General features: G+C 38.8%; 1 protein-coding gene across 4 annotated transcripts in view; it reads left to right on the top strand.

Annotated features, from left to right (window-relative positions):
• SMYD3 (SET and MYND domain containing 3) overlaps positions 1–19,418 on the top strand; it is a 394,207-nt gene that overhangs the window by 284,447 nt on the left and 90,342 nt on the right. Inside the window, exon 1 of one of the 4 annotated variants that reach the window (XM_063390960.1) lies at positions 12,671–12,736. The exons of the other annotated variants lie outside the window; for them this stretch is intronic. The gene's annotated coding sequence lies outside the window, so the exon portion shown is untranslated. Of the gene's footprint in view, positions 1–12,670; positions 12,737–19,418 lie in introns of those variants that run through there. 4 annotated transcript variants of the gene reach the window in all.

The following is a 19,418-nucleotide window of genomic DNA, read 5'->3' as shown; positions in this document are numbered from 1 at the left end:
TGATCCTCTTTTACGCTTTTTTAAACTACTCGTGTAAATTCCACGTAGAAAACAGGCCTGCCACACACGTGGCATAATTTACATTCAGCTTTGCAATACTTCATTTTGCTCACTGTTATGACTGGATTTGTATCAACAAATCCACCTTTTAAAAGTTTCACATGGTAAGCATGTAAGTAGCTCAGTGGAAACAGGTCTGTCTTATGGGCTAGTAACTGAGTGTACTCAAAATAAATGGTAGTTCTGTATTCCTTTAAAGTTTTACATTACTTGAAGAAATGTGCTTAAGTAGCTACACTTTTGGGGATAGGTATTTTTTTTGTATGTCTGAAGAACACGACATAGCAAATGGTCTAATCTGACTATCACAGTCTGCCTTTGGAGACTGGGTATGTGAACTGTCAATGACCACAATGACAGTCTTTAGCATTTTGTTGTCTGTGAAAAATGTCACTCCTAAACAGACATCAGCAATGTAGAGAATCCCCCTTTCATATTAAGATATATATTTTTCAAAATCAAGAAATCAAAAGGGGAAGTGCTTCCATCCAGCCTGTCTACAGCATGAACTAAGACAGGAAAAAGTAAGTTGTTGTATTCATCAACATTATGGAGATGTTTATGTAAAAGAATTCCTTTGGTTCTTTATTTCTTGGTGTTAGAAATGAGTATTTGGCACAAGTAGGATGCATTATTAGTGAAGTCAGACTGCTTGTATTTTTTGATTGAATTAAGGATGAAAAATGCAGGTCAGTCCTTAGAAGCATTCACTGCTGAGAACTGTAGAACATGCAAATTATGTGTTACACTAGCTACTGATTTCCTTTTAATGCTGAAGACTTTTCTCTGGTAGTTCTTGTATTTAGGTCATTTGTGTGAATGTTGTAACAAGTGGCGTGGCAACAATTTTGCTTGTGCATGCTTGCTATAAAACTCAGCGTCTCAGAAACAAGGAATTTGCCTGATACTGATATGAGTCCCTGGTTATCTGATGCAGAAACAAGGTTTGCATAGCTCCCAGCAGTTTGCATCAGTAGTTTGACCAGTCAGTCATGTGCAGTTTCGTTGCTCTTGTTCTGTACTTGTCCTTTGATATGCTGGTGTTTGTCCCCACCAAATGCTTGTCAGTCCACTACTTTCTGAATGACTACCTTGTCTTCTGCTTTTGAATAACTGCAGGGGCAGGTGGCTGTGTAGTTTCCAATCAAGAAAGAATGCTAATGCATTATAAAGAGCTCCTGACTTGCATGTAATAGCACTGTGACATGTTATAACAGCCTGCCAAACACAGCATTTCTTATAAATCACACTTCAAGGGGCAAAAATATCCACCTGTCATATCTGAGGCCTCTGCAAAAGTTAGTGGTTGAAGATGGTATGATTTACTCCATCTTGTAAAGTACCCTATTATGATAAATGTTTCTTTTTTTAATGGAGAAAATAGGATAATTTAATATTTTCTCCCTTCTGCCCAACCATGACAGCGCTGTGCATTTCCTTTTTGGAAACACTCTATTGTTCTCCTACAAGAAGAAAATCCATTTCAGGGATGGTGTTTGAATAATAATTGGCAGCATGCCTGAAGTATTGACATTGTCTCATCAGGACTTTGTACACCTGCATGTCCATGCAATGCCTAATCTTTCTTAGCAAGTTATTGATTTTATATAAGTTTGTTAAATACTAACAGTTTTTACATACTCATTTTTGTGGTCATACAGATGACCTGGAGCCATGACCGCGTTATCCGAAACACCAGGAAGACTGATTTATATCCTAACAAATGGTGGCACAATTCATAGATGTAATGTAGGGAAACACATGCTTTTTCTTCACTAGACAGTGATGTGTAAATCAAATAGGTAAGGTGATTTTATGGGCTAAAGAAGGGAGTGTTTGTTTCAGAATTTATCCTCAGGCCTTTGGGTAAGGAATCGTTAATCATTTTCAGTTTTCAAACGTCAGTAAATAAATTTGCTTCTGCAGTTTGATTAGCACATATCAGTACAGAATTTTTTTTCTTTTTGAAGAGGTCAAGTTGTCAGAGAGTTATTTCTGTCTTATAAATGAAATGAACGGGAAGGAAGTCTCAGCACTCTGAGGAAATGTTCAGCCATCTTAGAGCTTTCTACATTTTCTGTTACATACTTGTGTAAGAGATCTGCACAGCTCTGTGAGACATTGTTGGTATTCATGGAAACAAGAAAGGCTAAATCCCCAGCTGGTGTAAATCAGCCTTGTTTTACTGAAACAGTAGAGCTGTGCCCTTGTTTATACCACCAGACAGGCTGGGTGAAAGTAGACATTAGAAAAAGCAAGCTTAGGTGCATACAGATATTAGTTGCTATATATATTAATAGCAATTATGAGTATTATGATCCCAGTGGCTGCAGGGAATACATTAATATATGTTAAAATGAAATTAATTAACTTTTTTAAAAAGTAAAAGAAATTTTCAAATAGAAAATTAAAAAAGTAATTCTGTACAGCTGTCACTGGAAGCACAGACCTAGTATCCTATTTTATTTTATGTATTACTTATTCTGTAATTTAATTCAAACTTTGCTGTATGGGGGCTTTTTTGAGTAATTTATTTAAAGGTAAAATTGTACCATTTTTTGTACTCTCTGGATATATTGCCTAGTATCTGTCATTTTACCTAGTATTATTTAAGCAATACATAAATTCTCCTGCATTTGCACAAACAAAGAAACAAAACAAAAATCTCCAACAAAACAAACAAACAAAAACCTTAGAGAAATATCTAAAATCCAGAGAAAAAAGAAAAGGAACTGTTGTCACTTTCACTTGTTTTCCAGTGAGCTCTTCAGGATTAATCTCAATTCAGTCTTCATTCTACCTAGATCAGGTGGGGATTCTTGAGGGTTTATTCAGGGATTGTTGTGTGCAGGCAAAAGAAGGTCATGCCTGCCTCTTTTCCAAGGTCTCATTACCCTGACCACTCCCGAGGAACATCCCTTCTCAAGAAAGGATGTTTTCCAGCACAAAAAGATTGTGAAAGCCATTCATTGACTGTGAAAGCCAGTTACACCTAGCAAACAGTGTTTCCTGTTGCCCTCGTCATTGCCCTGCCTTTTGGGCTGATGAAAGTGTTGGCTAAGTAGGGGTTTGATGTGCAGAAAAGGGAGGTGGCTGACACAGATACAATAAAAAACAGGAAACAAAAATAAAAACTTGTGTGAGCGCATACATCGTGAGTTAATAATAATAAATCTATGCAATGAACTCCATGTGTTCAAAGATGATGAAAAAATACTTTAAATATTTTTCAGCTTCCCTATAGAGTTATGCTTTTCTTATGTCAAACCTTGATCTATAGTTCTATGGAGGAAAGAAGCATTTGCAATGTTAAAACAACCCCTTTCACTTTAGATTTAAAACAGGATGACAGAAATATAAACATTGTATTAACCTGTATTGATTTCTCTTTTCTTTTGGAGCAAGAGGAACAAAAGTAATAAGAAATCTTGAATTTAGTTTCAAAGCCAGTCCCTTCATGCTTATTCTGAAAGCTTAGTCTTTTATGTGAAAAAGTGCCTGCTGACATTATTGAGTATATAAGTCAATGACAAATTTTCCACTGAATTGAATGGAGCCACAATTTCATCTCAAGATATCAAACCAGATTTTTAAGTATGTGGTCATTTGCTTTTTGTTTAAATATAAATTGAAAGCTTAAGAACTGCATGGTAAACTATATATTTTCTAGATTATGCTGAGGAGCGGATTAGTGATTACAATTTGGCATTGGAATTAAACAGGAAGAAACCAAGTTGTTTATCCCCTTCCTGAAATATTTTGGATCTTCCTCTGAAATTTATTTCCTCTATGGGAGTTCAGATACTCTGCACCAGTCCTAGGTCTATTCTGCATCATTTCTCAGTAAATTTAAGGAGAACGATTGTTTTTGTAAAAACGCCATGTAAGATACGGATGGGACTGGATTCAGTGTGATGGCTGCTTTTTGCAGCATTCTCAGCAGAGGGCTGTGTTGGTGGAAAGTCAAAGCACTGCAATTCGTTCACACCCTGTCTGGCAAAAAAATGAGCATAATTTGTCATTTGGGAGTATGCAAACAAAAGAATGCTTTTATGTGACAGGCAGGTCTGCACAGGTGCTGTGGTCCAACCAACAGCTACAGTGGAGGCTAGGCAGGTACTTCCTCTGGGGAAAGAGAAACATAAACATTTTACCTGATCACATCTGTGCTCTCTTGGGGGGTCCTCCTGCCTTGAGAGAGTCCTACCTGCCCCTTCCGTCATCTGAGGGGGCTGAGTCAGCACCCTTCACCACTCTGCACGTGTGTAACTTGAAGCTGTCTCAGCACTTGGCGGAGATGTGCATTGCACCTACACACTGGCCAAAGTGGACTCCAGCAGCATGCACCACCCCAATATAGACTGTACCAGCTCCCCTGCACAGCCAGCTGGCCAATATCACGGTTAGCTGCTTTGGCTGGTGCTTGAATTGAATTATTAGTTGTTGGAATAACTTTGGCTTGCTTAGAAGCAGCTGTGTGAGTGCAGTCCCATGGCTTTGTAGATGTACAATGAAGGAACCTTAAGTAGCCTATGTTAGGCAACTGTTAGAAAGAATCTGCCTCCTTGCTTGCTTAGAACATTCTTGGGAGACATTTCAATCAGAATCTTGGCCCAGAAACACCATGGTAGTCACAGGTACAGAAGAATGCTGCAGATTCACTGAAGTGCCTTGTTAGTGTTGCCACAATGATGCATTCCATTATTGAAATTTAGATTCTGGTCCAGTTTTCTGTCTTAGTCACAAACATTATAACTCACTGTTAAATGGTAATAATACAGGCATTATAATTGCTAAGCTGGCTGTGTGTGTTAGAGGATGATATGTGCTATGATAAAATAATGAGAAAATTCTACAAATTCGGGATTATGGAGATTGCATTATTGCTGTAAATGCAGAGATAGCTATTGTGAAAGATAAGGATGAATCTCGGAGGGTATATTCTATCTAATCAAAACATTTCCCACATGAAAAAGTAACAAAAGCAATAAAGTGATAAAAGCAACATTAAGCTATATAAAGATGTGATATGCAGACAAAGAACCTCTTTGTAAGGAAGGTTTCCAGTTCAGAAAGACAATTATGACTGTTTGGTCCCCTCAGAGTTCATTAGCAAACACCTGGGAGCACTGATTAGGGACTGTATTTTTGTTTTCCCACCGGCATAATAGAAAAAATAATGGCACAAAATGTGAAAATATGGAGTAAGAACTTGGTATTAGTTTGGGACATATTCTTAGCTTTAAGCTAATTAAAGTGAAACTCTGCAAAAACCCTTCTGATCCTCAGCAGTTGAACGTTTTCTCTTCTATGTTATTTGGAGACTATTGAACAATGTCTGTACCAGAGGAGAATGGAAGAATGGTGGTTTAATTTGTTTACTCGCTTTGCTGAAGAACTGGCTTTTAAGATCTTCAGGATTTAGATTTTTACAGAGATCTAAGAAGCCAAAATAATTAACTTTTTTTTCTGTCATTCTGCTCATGCTTCAGAGTTTGGACAAAATCAAGAAAAAAACTCTGACTTAGGTTTTTGAAATAAATCAAACCCAGCATCTCCTTAAGGTTCTTTAGTTTTAAAACACTGTGCTCTTGCCTGTTCCTTCCATTATCAATAGTATTTTTCCCATGGTTTGTAAATTTCCAGTAAACCTCAGAGAAATATTCCAAGACCACAGATAATGCTTGTTAAACTACACCCAGCCCATAATGATTATTAATTATTTTGAGTGTTTGCTCCTTAGGCTTCTTTTCCACTATTGGCAGACTGGGTTTGAGAAAAGCCAGCTAGCCAAATACCAAGGAACATTTGCAACTTACAAACCAGGGAAATCATTAGAGTTATTTCAGACATGAACTGCAATGTCCATCTGTTTTACTTCATGGATTTGTCTGTGCCTTCCCACATGAGATCTGGTTTCAGGACCTGATGCAAAGTCCCCTAAGCCAGTAAGTTCACCATGGACTTTGGGAGACTTTGAACTGTGCCATCGAATTCTACCCCTGTTGTTACCTCTGTGGATATTACAATGGCTAGAGGCCATCTTCCCAGGCCTGGAAGCTCATGGAAAGCACATGAAGTTTTGCTAAAGCCTTCCTTCCAGAACCACAGGCATACCTGTGGTTTAAATTTGGGTCTTTTTCAGGACATCTCACCTGAGTCCTGGAGCTGAGGGCACTGTCCTGACTCACACCCTGCACCTAAGTGTCACACCTCAGCACCTCTCTTGAAGAAGGGCTTGTAGAGCCAAAACTTGTCTCTTCCTTCCCCCTCCAAAAGGCATTAGCTTCACTTACACGTACTGCCTTGCCTAAATACTTAACCCGCCAGGAATACAGTGGTGACATTACTCGGCTTCTGAACTTGCCCTCTTCCTTAGTCATTGTGTCTTAGTTTCGACTGGAATGACTTTGGCTGTCCTTGGATTTTATCTGCTGAGAAACCGCCCTTTCCTAGGAGCCGCTTCTGCTCTGAGCTCCACTCCATCGCCTTCTCTTTTGTTCCCTTTATCATTCTTCTTTTTAACTTCCTTCCCAGATCTTTTTCAATAGAAAAGCTGCCTGGGGACCTGCACTAAATAGAGATGTGAAGGATCAGTGTTTCCCTCCCCTGCTAGCTGCGGCTGGGCCCTGGGATACGATATGTAAATGTAGCAAGGGGTACATTCTCCCTCCTTCCTTCCTTCTTGTTTGGGGACAGGATTTTCCCTTTTCCTTATCTGGCTGCTTTTAACTTGCATTTCTCCCGTATCCTTTAATTAGCACATTCCTTCTAGCTTGGCTGGCTTTTTCCTGTTTACAGCATCTCCACAATTGCTACCCAGCTCTACAAATCATACACTGCATGAGAGTGCTCAGTGTAAGTATGCATGTTACTAGGCTCACTGGGAGCTAGGAGTATGAATCTCTATTACATATTAACAATGCAAAGAGTAACTTAGGGCTGAAAGTGACTTCCTAAATGGCCTTCCTTTTCTTCTGTGTTTCATGGTACTGCCATACCTGAGTAGGTATCTCCAAGAAAGATAGTCCAAATACCTCAGATGAAAAGACATAGAAATTAACTATATATAAAACAAAGTTATTCATTATGTAAAGATCACTAAGTGGCAGAGTGTGAGAATACAGACTGTAAAAGGCATCATTTGGCTCATATTGTGTCTCTTGAAGAAGAGGAGAAGGGTTGTGATGGAACCCATTAAATAATAGCATAACAGAGAGATGAAAAGAAAGAACAAGAATTAGGGTAACACTTTCTTTCCCCTTGAAAGGAGAGTGTTCTGTCCACCTGGCCAGGCCAGATGTGCAGTGTGACAGCTCTTTGCGATGAAGAATGTCTGCAACATTAGTTGATGTGGGGCTCAAAACCTTATTTACCAAGTTACAGTGTCAAGCAATGTGAAATGTCTTGTGTACTGAATTTTAAAATACTTTTGGATGAAAGATTATATACAAATGGTAAATGGTTTTATAATTCTTAAATGGTACATCAAGATTTTGGAGAGGTCCTAATAAAGTCTCTATACTCTGTATGTATAAGCTAGCAAATCAGAAAACAAAATTATCTCAGAAAGGCAGAATTCTTTTGAAAGTAAATTTGATCAGTGTTTATTTAAGTTGATAAATACTTCCATAAAATTTCCAGAAATACATTCAAAATGTGAAGTGCCTTTTTGCTCTGTAATACTATTACACAGATTATACTAAAGTGAATAAAAGATTGGTGTATGTACTAAGGAACACACAGAACTCAGCTCATGTTCCTTCTACAACTCAGTGTGAGTTGTATATATCAGTGTCAGTGTTTGCAGCATTGAGCTGTGGCTTCCATACAGTGCTGTCATGGCTTAGGAATGGGATTCTCCAATTTAGTGCTCCCACTAAAACCACCACACTGCTCAGTCCCCCTCCAACTGAAAGCACAAAAGGCAAAGATCATGAGTTGAAATAAAAACAATTTAACAGCAATGAAATAAAAAAATGAACAGTATTAAGAACAAAAGATATAAGATGAAGAAGCCATTTACTTTATAAAATAAAACAGTGCTGGACCATGTTCCCCACCAGTTTCTCTCAGTGCAAGGAATGCCCTTCTTCTTGGAAGCCAGGGAGAGTCTTTTCCCCAGCCCTGGCAATGATGTGAGGTGGTACTGAGTTACATTAAGGTCCTGGCCAAAATTAGGACAAGTGCTAGGAGAGATCCTGGGTTTAGGAACTGTGTTGTAGCCATGAATGTCAAAAGAAAGAACTGAGGCTTACAGACCGAGGCAGGCTTTTGTTGGACCATCTGATATAATTGGAAAAAAGATCAAAAGTTTACTTGTTATTTCCTCTGACATCAATCACTCTTATGAAAGATATTTTAAGATACTTTAATCATACAAACCTCTTCTGTTATATTTATCTTTCTAAGTGTAAAGGACATACTTTATGTCAAATGTGCGCTTGTTAATATTGGTTACTTGAGACATTGTATGCGACAAAGGTAAAGAAAATAAAGAAAGGAGCTTTGATGAATGATAAGCACATTTTAACCCAGGCAGTCTTTCCAGACAGTTCTTATTAGAAAGTACAGATCTCTGGTGAGCGGAGATTGCAGTGGAGTGGCTGGAATTGTACTTACTAGACAGTGGCACGAATAAGCACACTGAAAGGTTTAAACTGAAGTATACAGATTTAATTTTGAGACAATAATCAAAGGTGGAAAAGAGTTTTTTCTCATTCTGGAAATCATAATACTTAGGGTGATAATCCAGGCTTTCTTTTTGTGAAATGCAGACTGCAACATTTCAATTTCTTTCATTAAGGCCAATGATTTAAGGCTGAATTACTTTTTAATAGATTGATTTAAAAGTGCAAATACAGGAGAATTTATCCAAGTTCCTCAAAATGTTTCCAGAACTGCCTCTGCTAACTTGATTATCCACTCAGTAGTTCCTTCTGCATCTTTTCCCTAAAGGCTGAAATTTTGGACAAAACAGATTGTGACCAATTGCTTTAAACTTTCTCTTCTTTATGTGCTTAGAATTTCTTAGCTCAACGATTTTTAATTTTTTCAACTTTCACTTGAAATTCCATCTCTAAACTATCATCTTCAGCAATGTAGGTGTGAGCTGCATCTTGTATGGGAAGGAAAAATAACAATGGTTGTGTCCTTGCTTTGCTGAGCAGTCAGAAATGACATGGGAGAGCAGCAGAAATGTCAGGTTTCAGTTGAGTAAATGTAACTGGGCAAGAGAAGAGCAGTGAGCACTAGGGAGCAGAGAGGACAGTGATTTTTCTTAGTTTGTCAACACACAGAAAGGTTACAGATCCACTGGACTGTACTTGGTTTGGCCAAGGTGGAGTTCACTTTGTTCATAGCAGCCCCTATGGCACTGTGTCTTGGAATTGTGACTAAAATAGTTTAGGAGACATACCCACAGCACTGGAACAGCCCTGAGACTATCTCTTTTTCACATTCTGCCCTCTCCTAGTGGGTAGACTGGGAACACAACTGGGACAGGTGACCCAAATCAGCCACAGGGATATTCCATGCTGTATTACATCTTTATCAACAAAAGAAACCCCTGGTGTGGGGTAGGGCTGAGGATTGATTACTAAAGTGTCTTTGTCTCAACACATGTTTTCTTGCATTTTGTCTCCCTCTTCTCTTCCTCCTCCTGCTGAGGCAGTGGTGGAGAGTCTTTACTGGGTGGGTGCATTGTTTCTGCCCAGGGTGAGCCCACGGCACAGCAATTACTGCACGGGTTGATGGAGCACCAGGTTGTGTGGCCCCTGGTCCCTCTGATCTGATTTCCTCAATAAGGATATGACCAGCTGACAGTTCTGTGTCCTTGAACTCTGAGTCACTGAGGAACACTTTCAGGCAACAAGAACACCAGGAAAAGTACCGTGCAGTTAAATGTCAGTGCCTAATGCTTTAGGATATATATTTGCATGTGGTAAGTCATCCAGTTAGCATCCTTTATCCTTCTGACAGAGTTTAATGAAACATAGACATAATTTTTTTCCAGAACAGGTGCTTTTATCAGACAGACCAATTTAATAATCATTCAGTGAATAAGTACATTCTTCATTTTAACTGCCTGCAGCACTTAGAATTTCCTGTCAAGGTGATGCTATAACTGAATGCCTAACCCCTACATTATATCTCTCACTGTATCCATGCCACCAAAAAATGAAGTTTGATCTTTGTGTCTCTGTTCTTCACAAGAGCAAGTGTATGACCTGAAAAAGAGCAGGAAGGGCATTTTGTGCCCCAGCTGCCTAGCTGAGGTGACTGGTGAAAGGCAGTCCACTAGCTGGAAGGGTTATTCCTAGTATAGGGATGAGGCTGGGAAGTCCTAGCACAGTAGCTGATCACTTAAAATTCAGACGGCAAAAAAATAGTGAAAGAAAACTTTGCAGCACCATTCAGAAGATGAGAGTAATTTCATCTCCAGTTTGCAAATTTTAAGCTTTTCTGTATTGATTGAGTTCTCTTGTCTTTCTTTGGTGACTGTCTTGTCATGTCCAGTCAATTAAAAGATGTTTAAAACCTGGAATACTCTAATATAGAAAGATAGGTTGGAACTTTATCAGTCATGAACATTTCTAAAACTGGTGTTTTCCTGTGATGCTGAACAGGTAGCACCATCTGGCTCTCTTGAAAGCTTGAAACTTTTGTGGAGAGCAAAGGCAGGATGTGTGTTTATGCTGTTTTCAGTAGCTGATGCTGTGGTGAGTAGAAAGTGATGGCAGAGGTGGGCCTGTTGCATTACAACTGTAGAAATTTGCATTGCAGCTGATCCTCAAAGATCATAGGGGTTGGCTGTGACTAGTCTTCATTTCTGATGATGAAAAATTAGGTACTATTGGTGCCTATATAACTTCATATCATTCCTGTCAAAGCATAGACAGTTATCTTGGAAACACTTGTGATCATCCTACTATTGCTTTTTTGGGAAAATGCTTTTGAATGCCTTACTGGACTAGCACAAAACAGTCTGCAGTAAGGATGGTAATGATGAATATGCTTTTCATCATAAAGGAATACTTCTTTTTCTTAGTTCTGCAGGAAATTTCAATTCTGCCTTAGAGAAATAAAAGTTGGAGGAAAATTCCTTAGGAATGGAAGAGAAAAAAATCCTTTTTTATAGGGCACATGTTATTTTGAAAAAGGATCAAAAATATAGTGTTGTAAAAAGATACTCTTTTTTTTTCATTTTCTGCAAATTTTCTGCTCTCAGGTTTGTGTAGAACAACAGTGGATCAAAACACTTTGAAGTCAGTGAGGGTTTTTCCATTGAGTGTCATGAGCTCTGTGCTAACATGCTGGATGTGGGGAATCTGTTTCTCCACTCTCCTACTGCTGAAATTGGGGAATTAGTGTTGTTTTTCTGCATCACAGTTTGCCAGGCAGCCAATAGGTTTTACCTTGTCCTGACTGATGAGCAAACTAACATCTTTTGGTGGCTCCTTGCAGCCTGTGCAGAGACAAGGATGATGTTTGCCCTTCTAATGCCAACACATGGTGGGTTTGAGTGTTATAGGACAGATGCTAAAGACAGAATGGCCAGTCATGATGGTCCTGAGCATCTGCCTGTGATAGCAGCTGTTGCTGTCTTCTTCCTAGCTTCTTCTGGTGGCCTTAAAGACCAAGGACAAAATGATCTTTAAAGAGAGAATTTACTTCTCAATAAATGAAATAATTTTGTTGGGAGATGTTTGAGACACATGAATAAGCAATTCCTTGAAAGAATTTTCATCGCTTCTTACCCACTCATTACCACCCACAGGAAAAAAAAAAAAGTAGATCAGTTTGCTCAATGATGACAATGTTTCATGATTACATTTCTATGATGTTATTAAGGGCAAGGTAGTTCATCAATTCCGTTGGTTTTGAGCAAGTAAAATTAAAAGTATTCAGGGCCTCTTTTGAGAAGACTTTTTCTTCCCATGAGCTGAGAGTTTCTTTAAGCACTTAGTATTTGTTTTATTTTTTCTTTTCCTCTTGGATGAAAGTATAATTGAGTTAAAATAATCTTTCACTGAGAAGTACTTCATTTACAATAAGCTTAACCATAGTAATTTTATCTGTCACAAAAGATGCTACTACCTTGTAAAGCTACATTTAAAAAAACTTGCTGTTTTGTTCCCTGGAATAATTGGAAATCACAGTTAGTTAAGCAACATTAGACGGTCATGTTTTTTACAAATAAAAACCCCAGAAGCTAGAATTTCCACAATAGTTGAAGAGAGACCTCTGTATATCTTTTTCATGTAGAAGTGCATTTTTACATAACAGTTTTTGAGAAATTGGCATCTGTCTGTCAACCATGTGAGACAGTCTAATCAAAGTCAGTTAATTCTGGTTAACAGTTCAGATACGTTTGAAACAGTAATGTTTAGCTTGTTTAGGTTTATGTCACATGAATAGATTTTACATTCCAAGGGGTTTGGCTGTAGCTTGAATCTGGGCTTATTCCCTGAAAAAAACAGGGTGTGACATTAGGGCGAGTTGTAGGAAACAGGAACAAAGGGCCAGAGTGTTTTGTTGTTGTTGCATCACTTTCTTATGAAATAGTATTGTAAGCCTTACAGGACAGGGAGAAAACAAAGAAAACTGGGATACAGAACTGTAGAGTTGGATAAAACAATTTCTATTAAATGAAGAGCTCTGGGTCACATAGAGGGTAAGTGATTTGACCAAAGCCATGGAGGAAGTATGTTGCAAGTCAAAGGCTGGAAAATCTGTGCTTGTGTTCTCAGTTATTTTTCTGCTGGAATTAGTGGGCGTTACGGGCAAATAACACCTTTTTTTCTCACTCACTGTCTTTAGCACTCTCTTCCTATACTTGCTACATTTTGTTTCACCTTTTTATGTGGCACTGCGCAGGAAAAAAAATCCAGGAGGCAGTAGCTGCTATATTTTTACTGATGTGCCACACTTTCTGAAAACCTTATTAGTATGTTATGTATTCTACATTTGGCACCATTAGAATCATGATTTTTGACTGAGTGCAGAGGCAGGGGACTGTCCTAATTTGCATTGTTACAATTTTGACTAATATAATGATATCGCTGCAGGTCATTTGCAACTTGCATAATCTATTTGCTGAAGCAATGTCATGTAAATTAAAATTCTGAGAAGATGATTGTAAATTATTAAGTTAGCATGTCTTTAGAAGTTACTGCCCTTGAGCTGAGATGCAGTAACTGATTGTTGCAAGCCCCTCTTTCATGACAAGCAAACTCTAACTAATTTAATATTAATTTAAGTCACTGCGCAGTGCCTGACTGACCATACCTTATAATCTATTCTTTTAAATACTTAGATTTATTTTCTTCACTGTGGAGTCTGAAGTTACTCACAACTTTAGATAGCTCACAAGCTATCTAAAGCTTCTTTATCTGACAGAGTCAGTACAAGGTCACACATTTGACTCGGACGTTTCAGAAAATGAATTTTGTTCAGGGATGTGTGTGTGGCACTGGAGGCTGCTGCTGGTTTTAGGTTCTGTTTCAGTGCAGGTGCATGGCATCCCACCAGCCAGAATGGTTGCTCTGGCACAGGGATTGAATGCTCTGTCCTTGGGTACAGTGTGGCCTCTGTATCCTCTCTACTGCCTTTGAGTTTGCTGTGTTTACTAAAGTAAACAGTGTTAGATGTTGACATCTTCGTATTCAGTATCTAAGGTGGAGTTTTCTTGGAAGTGTCTTAAGTGCTGCCATTCCCTAGTAAATGTCTCTATACAGATACAATTTTGGCTCATTTTGGAAGGAAGGGCAAGGCATGAGGCAGAACGATCAGTTAAGATTCCTTTAGTCTAGTTATACACAGTATTGGCACAGGCACAGTGTTTTTGTGGCTGTCGGCGAAGTTCTTCATAGCCATAGAGCTATCCTCAGAAGAAGGAGATTTTCAGAATTAGACAATAAACAGATATGTGCTGTTGGGGGAGCTTTTGGGACAACACAGGCTTCCAGAATATGGAGTGCAGACTGATAGTCGGACAGTGCTCAGATCCTACAGTGAGTGCTGCCAAAGTAGGGCTCGAGCTAGACGGTTTATAAACCTAGACAGAGATTGTATCAGGCGTATTTTTAGAAAATAATTATGCACATTCTTTTGAATATATAGAATGATGGTGAAAATGGTATCATTCATCAGGCATGTTGGTTTAAAAAACCAAGAGATGCTGTTAGAGCCTGAGAACAGAGACATCGTATCTTTGTGAGAGATTCACAGACGCTTGATTTCATTCATCCACCCACACAGTCTGAGACAAGCATAAGAAAATTGTTCTACTTCAAGAAGGGAAGTTAACTGACTTGAAAAGCTGTCTTGGAGGTCAAGGACTTCTGTGATAAATCTTCTACATTTTTATTTGATCAATTTGCTGATGTTTCCACGTAAGAGTTGGTTGGTTTTATGTTTTCATGTTCTCAGAGCAGAGAATCCACATTTTGACAAATACACTGCTTTACAGTAAAAAGGAGTGCTATCAGTGAAACTGCTGTCAGTACCAATTAATGTACTTACTGCCATTCTCTTTCTTGTGAAAATGTTTAATTCATTCTAACCTTAACAGAGATAGGTATTAAAAAGAAATGAGAGTGAATCTCAGACAAAAAGAATTCAGCAAATTAGTTTGGCCTAGGTAGAATATTTAACATTACAAAGAAAGCAACCAACTTCCTCACTAATTATATTTTTGTCACTGTCTGATGGATCCTTCATTGTTATCAATTATATAAGTATCATGTTAAATCTCCTAGAACCATGCTGATATGCACAGCTGAAGAACTGGACCAGCATTAAAAGCACCTTTTGGGTCTCAGAAGTTGGATGGTCCAAATTGTTACAAGCATGGTCACATTAGCTCAGGCATCTTCGAGTTGCTTTTTGACCTGAGAAATCAATTTATCTCAATAGTATGCTATGCAGACTGTTTAGCATCACTATTAGAAACATTTAATATCATTTTAGAATAATGTCTTTATTTGTGTTGTTGCGTGTGCTTTGTAGTGATGTGGCTGGTTGAGCTCCAAGTGCCTGACTCATGCCAATTTAGAATGAGACTTCATTCGAAAAAAATCTTATAAATTCCTAGAAAATAGTCCAGAAAACTCCCCAAATCTCATAAAGGTTACTGCTTAAGTTAAATGTGCTTGAATTGTATGAGACTGGCATTTCTATAAAACACTCGAGATTTTGCAAGACAACATTTACTGACAAACCACCAGTTAAATCTACTTTACAGATTATCCTTAGTGTTCCTGGGAAGGATCTTCTCCTCTCATTTGGCTGAACCCCAGCTGCTTTCTATTATAATCTCCAGAAGAGATATTGTCTGGGTAAAACATAGTTCAAGTACCCTGTCCTATCCAACACCAACCACTACACTTGGGTTAAAATCTTTCTTGCTTGAGAACCAAGTGTCTGGTCTGCTAATCTAAATGTTGTTGCACTCCTATATTCATGGCATCCACAGAGTTGCTTTCAACTGTCTTGCAGGAAAGCTGAAGAAAAGTTCTCGAAAGCAGCATGGATCATGCAAGACATTGCATTTTTCTTTTGCTTGGTGTTGTTACTGAGGCTGTTGTTATTGACTGATCCTAGAAGGGAAAACTGGTATTTCCAGTGAGACTGTGATTTGCATGACAAGAATTGCCTTTACTTTAAAAAGCCTTGTACTTTTGGCATTATTCACAGAAGGCTATAATGCAGTATGCATACCTGTAAAAGTTGAAGGCTTCAGAGAGCCAGAAATTTGTTTAAATTGTTTTTGAGATATGATGTAAACTTGAGCAAATGAGTGTATGATCTGAAACCAAAATTCTTCTCACAGTTCTTAAAAAGTTCCATGTGGATTTGAATCAAGACTCTCTAGCTGGGGCCTTCTGTGAAAACAGAAGGAAATAAGTTGCCATTCATCCCAACCTGTTCCTCCTAAAGTGGAAAATAGCACAGATGTCATTGTGCACTTTCAACGACTCCAAGAAAAAGAGCTCATACTATTTGTCCACTGAAAATGAATAGCAGTGATTTTTTTTTCTAGATACATACATTATTTTCCCACAGGCATTATTTTCCTACACACATTCATATGTGCCGTTTATATGTGTTTTGGTTCTCTCAGGAAAAAAGCCCACACTTTTTGTTCTTTCCTAAAATTCATTATAGATAACTTGTATTGGAGCCAGAAACTGCACATGCTTTCAGTATACAGACAAGAGCATGATTTTGGAAAATACACTATTGATGACAAATTGTTTTTCTTGTGTCACAGCAAACATTTGACTATTGAGGGCTATTTCCTCATGAAAGAAGAGGAAGAGGCAAGACAGCCTTTTAAATCTTTTCACATTTTCTTCTTTCATTGAAAGAAAATAATTTAAATTCTTCCAGAATCTGTTTTTCTTGTCACACCTGTTTTGAAGGCATCTGTTTACTTACTAGTTTTGCAGTAAAGTTGCTTTCTGTAGTTTTTTTGTTTGGAGTTTTCATCTGTCATGGAGGGTGGGGAGGAGGAACAGGAAGTATTTACTGTCAGGCGAATAATTATGTTTCTGTTGTGATTGTGTCTTAAGTACTGTAGTCTTTTCCATGGCAGTATTCTGCAGTGACCTGGTTCACTGAAGAAAGCAACTGATGTAGATTGTGCCTGTGCACAGGGCAGGGGCAGGGCAGAGCTGGCTGGTGGCTGCTGGGCACTGACAAGAAGCTCCATCATTGTGCTCTGACAGCCTCAGGGCTTCCTGGTGACTGTCCTGGCAAGAGCCCTTCCCGGAGAGCTCCCACCCTGGGGCACAAGGAGACAGGAGCCAACTCAGTCCTTCTTAGAGCCCAAGTCAGGAGTGTTTGGAGAGTGCGAATGCTAACAGGGCACACAAAAAAGCACACCAACAGAGTTGGGTTTAGTATTGAGTTTGGAGCCTGACATCTTTAGTGCTGGATGTATTTTCTGGATGCCTTCCTGGCCTGGAACAGCCACACACATTTCAGGGTGTAGACATTGCACGCCCCCCTTGCTCCCCTTGCCTGTCGGGCCCAGGAACGCTGTCCTGTACGGGTGGTGAAGGCCACTCAGCAAGGGGACGGTGTGGGCTGTGCAGCCTCTCTGTGCTCTGGCCTATCACAGAATGACAGAATAGTTAATGTTGGAAGGGACCTCTGAGATCATCCAGTCCAACCCCCCTGCCAAGGCAGGGTCACCAAGAGGAGATTGTTCAGGAACACATCTGGGTGGGTTTTGAATGTCTCCAGAGAGGGGGATTCCAGGGCCTCCCTGAACAGCTTGTTCCAGTGCTTTGCCACCCTCAGTGTGAAGAAGTCCTTCCTCGTGCTGAGGTGAAACTTCTTGTGTTTTAGTTAACATTGCTCTTCATTCTCTCACTGACCATCATTGAAGACAGAGCCTGTCTCTTTGGAGCCAAGCACTGTCCACTTGGCATCCACCTTGGACATATTTATATGCATTAGTGAGATCCCCTCTCAGACTCCTCTAGATTAAACAGGCCCAGCTCCTTTAGCTGGTCCAGACTCCTCACCATCTTTGTGGCCCTCCTCTGGACCCTCTCCGGTAGCTCACTGTCTCTGCTGTTTGGCTGCTCTTGTCCCCAGTACTTCAGGGGTCTCCCCTCCTGGCTTGTGGTTGAGGTTTTAAAATCACTCTGTGGCTTTATAGGTTCTGGCTGCAGAGATTTTTTTCCCTTCTTTTTGTATTGTCCCCTTTTGTGTTTTCTGTTTGATGAGTTTGCCATGTAATGGTCATGCAGTAATCTGCCTAAGTGGAGAAAGGCAAGTGCAGGCTGAAAATGCACCAGAGAAATGCACTGGAGCTACTGCCTGATTTCACAGCATCATGCAGCCAAGACAGAAGACATGAAATAATCCATGGCCCCATAACTGGCATAACATGAACAACACTGTGCCTGCAGCTGTACTACAGCACTGCACCATCAACATGTGCCACAGGGAAGTGTAAAGCCAGGAATCCTATTTCAGTTGTGGATTTTATGCTTCTGTTATTTTCCAAATAACATTAATGCTTTCTTTCTTTCTGACTGTAAACCTTTTGGATACAGTCAAAGACTTAAACAAAATTCCTTTGTATGCCAAACTGCTGATGAGGTGCTTTGTGTCCTTGGTGTTACATTCAGCATCTTTATGATTCAGTTTCTACATTTCCATTCTTCACAGGAGTGTTGTAAGACTTAAAACTAATTAATGTCTACACACTGCCTGATGTCCTTGAGCAAATAGAAATAAAGAGGGACACATATATATAACAAAAAATAGTATTTTAGGCCTTCTGAACTATGGTTTTAACCTGTAGCTACAAAACTGAATTGTCAAAGGGAGAAGCAGGAAAGAGGCTTTATAAGAAGCTGCAATGAGGAAAGGATATCCAAAAGTGTTTCTTTTTTCTTTTCTCCCTACTGATTAGGATGCTCCATTAAATGCTCCATTATTTTACTTCCTGAATTTAAGGTAAGAAAAATAACAAAGATAGTTATTCCCATAATGAGATGATAGCAGGAGAAGAAAAGAAAATTTTATTCCCAAAATAATAGTTCTCATTCTGGTCTGGGTGACAATTTTTATGTGGGGTAAAAAATAGAGTCAGTATTTTCTGAGGTTCCATTAATTGCTACTGTATTAGGGCAGGGCTTCTTTCATCTTGTCTTTGGGATTTACATTTAGCATCTATATCACAGTGTAATGTAATAAACTACAATAAGATAAAAGGATTAATTTTTAAGTGAGCACACATTTCTGCAGACTTGGCAGCTGTCACAATTTTAATATTCAAGCATGAACTTGTACTACATAGTTCATGGTTGGCTCATGGAGTTCAAAAATAGCAACAACAAGAGGGAAAGACTTGAGCTGATTTTAAATGAATTTTGACATTTATAATCTGCTATCAGGGATTTCAAAAGTAAAGACAAAAGCTGCTTTTGAAGAGCAAATTATTTCTTGAAAATTGTTTGTTTCTTGAAATGAAGGGAATGAACAGGCTCAGGTGTTCATTGATTTAAATATGTAGCATTTTTATTTGTGAATGATTTTGAAATTGATAATATCTAAGCTCAGTTATTGTGCAGTTAGTTACTATGGATACCTGGTTTGTAAAATGTGTGGCTTTCTAGCCAACTTCTGCCGAAGACCATATTGTTAAATAACATCTCTTTTTATAGACAAACACATTAAGTGGCATGAGAGTATGTTCATAGTCATGCACACAGATCTCCACAGAGAAGTCTGAATAAGTAAATATCAGTGAGCTTTGTTTTACAATTGTTGTGTTATATGTCTTGGGATAGATGTGTCTCATTTGTATAAATAAAGCTTTTTAAATAATGAGT

Source organism: Prinia subflava, chromosome 2 (genome assembly GCF_021018805.1).
Source record: "Prinia subflava isolate CZ2003 ecotype Zambia chromosome 2, Cam_Psub_1.2, whole genome shotgun sequence".
Classification (NCBI taxonomy): domain Eukaryota; kingdom Metazoa; phylum Chordata; class Aves; order Passeriformes; family Cisticolidae; genus Prinia; species Prinia subflava.
This window is presented reverse-complemented; position numbering and strand designations above follow the sequence as displayed.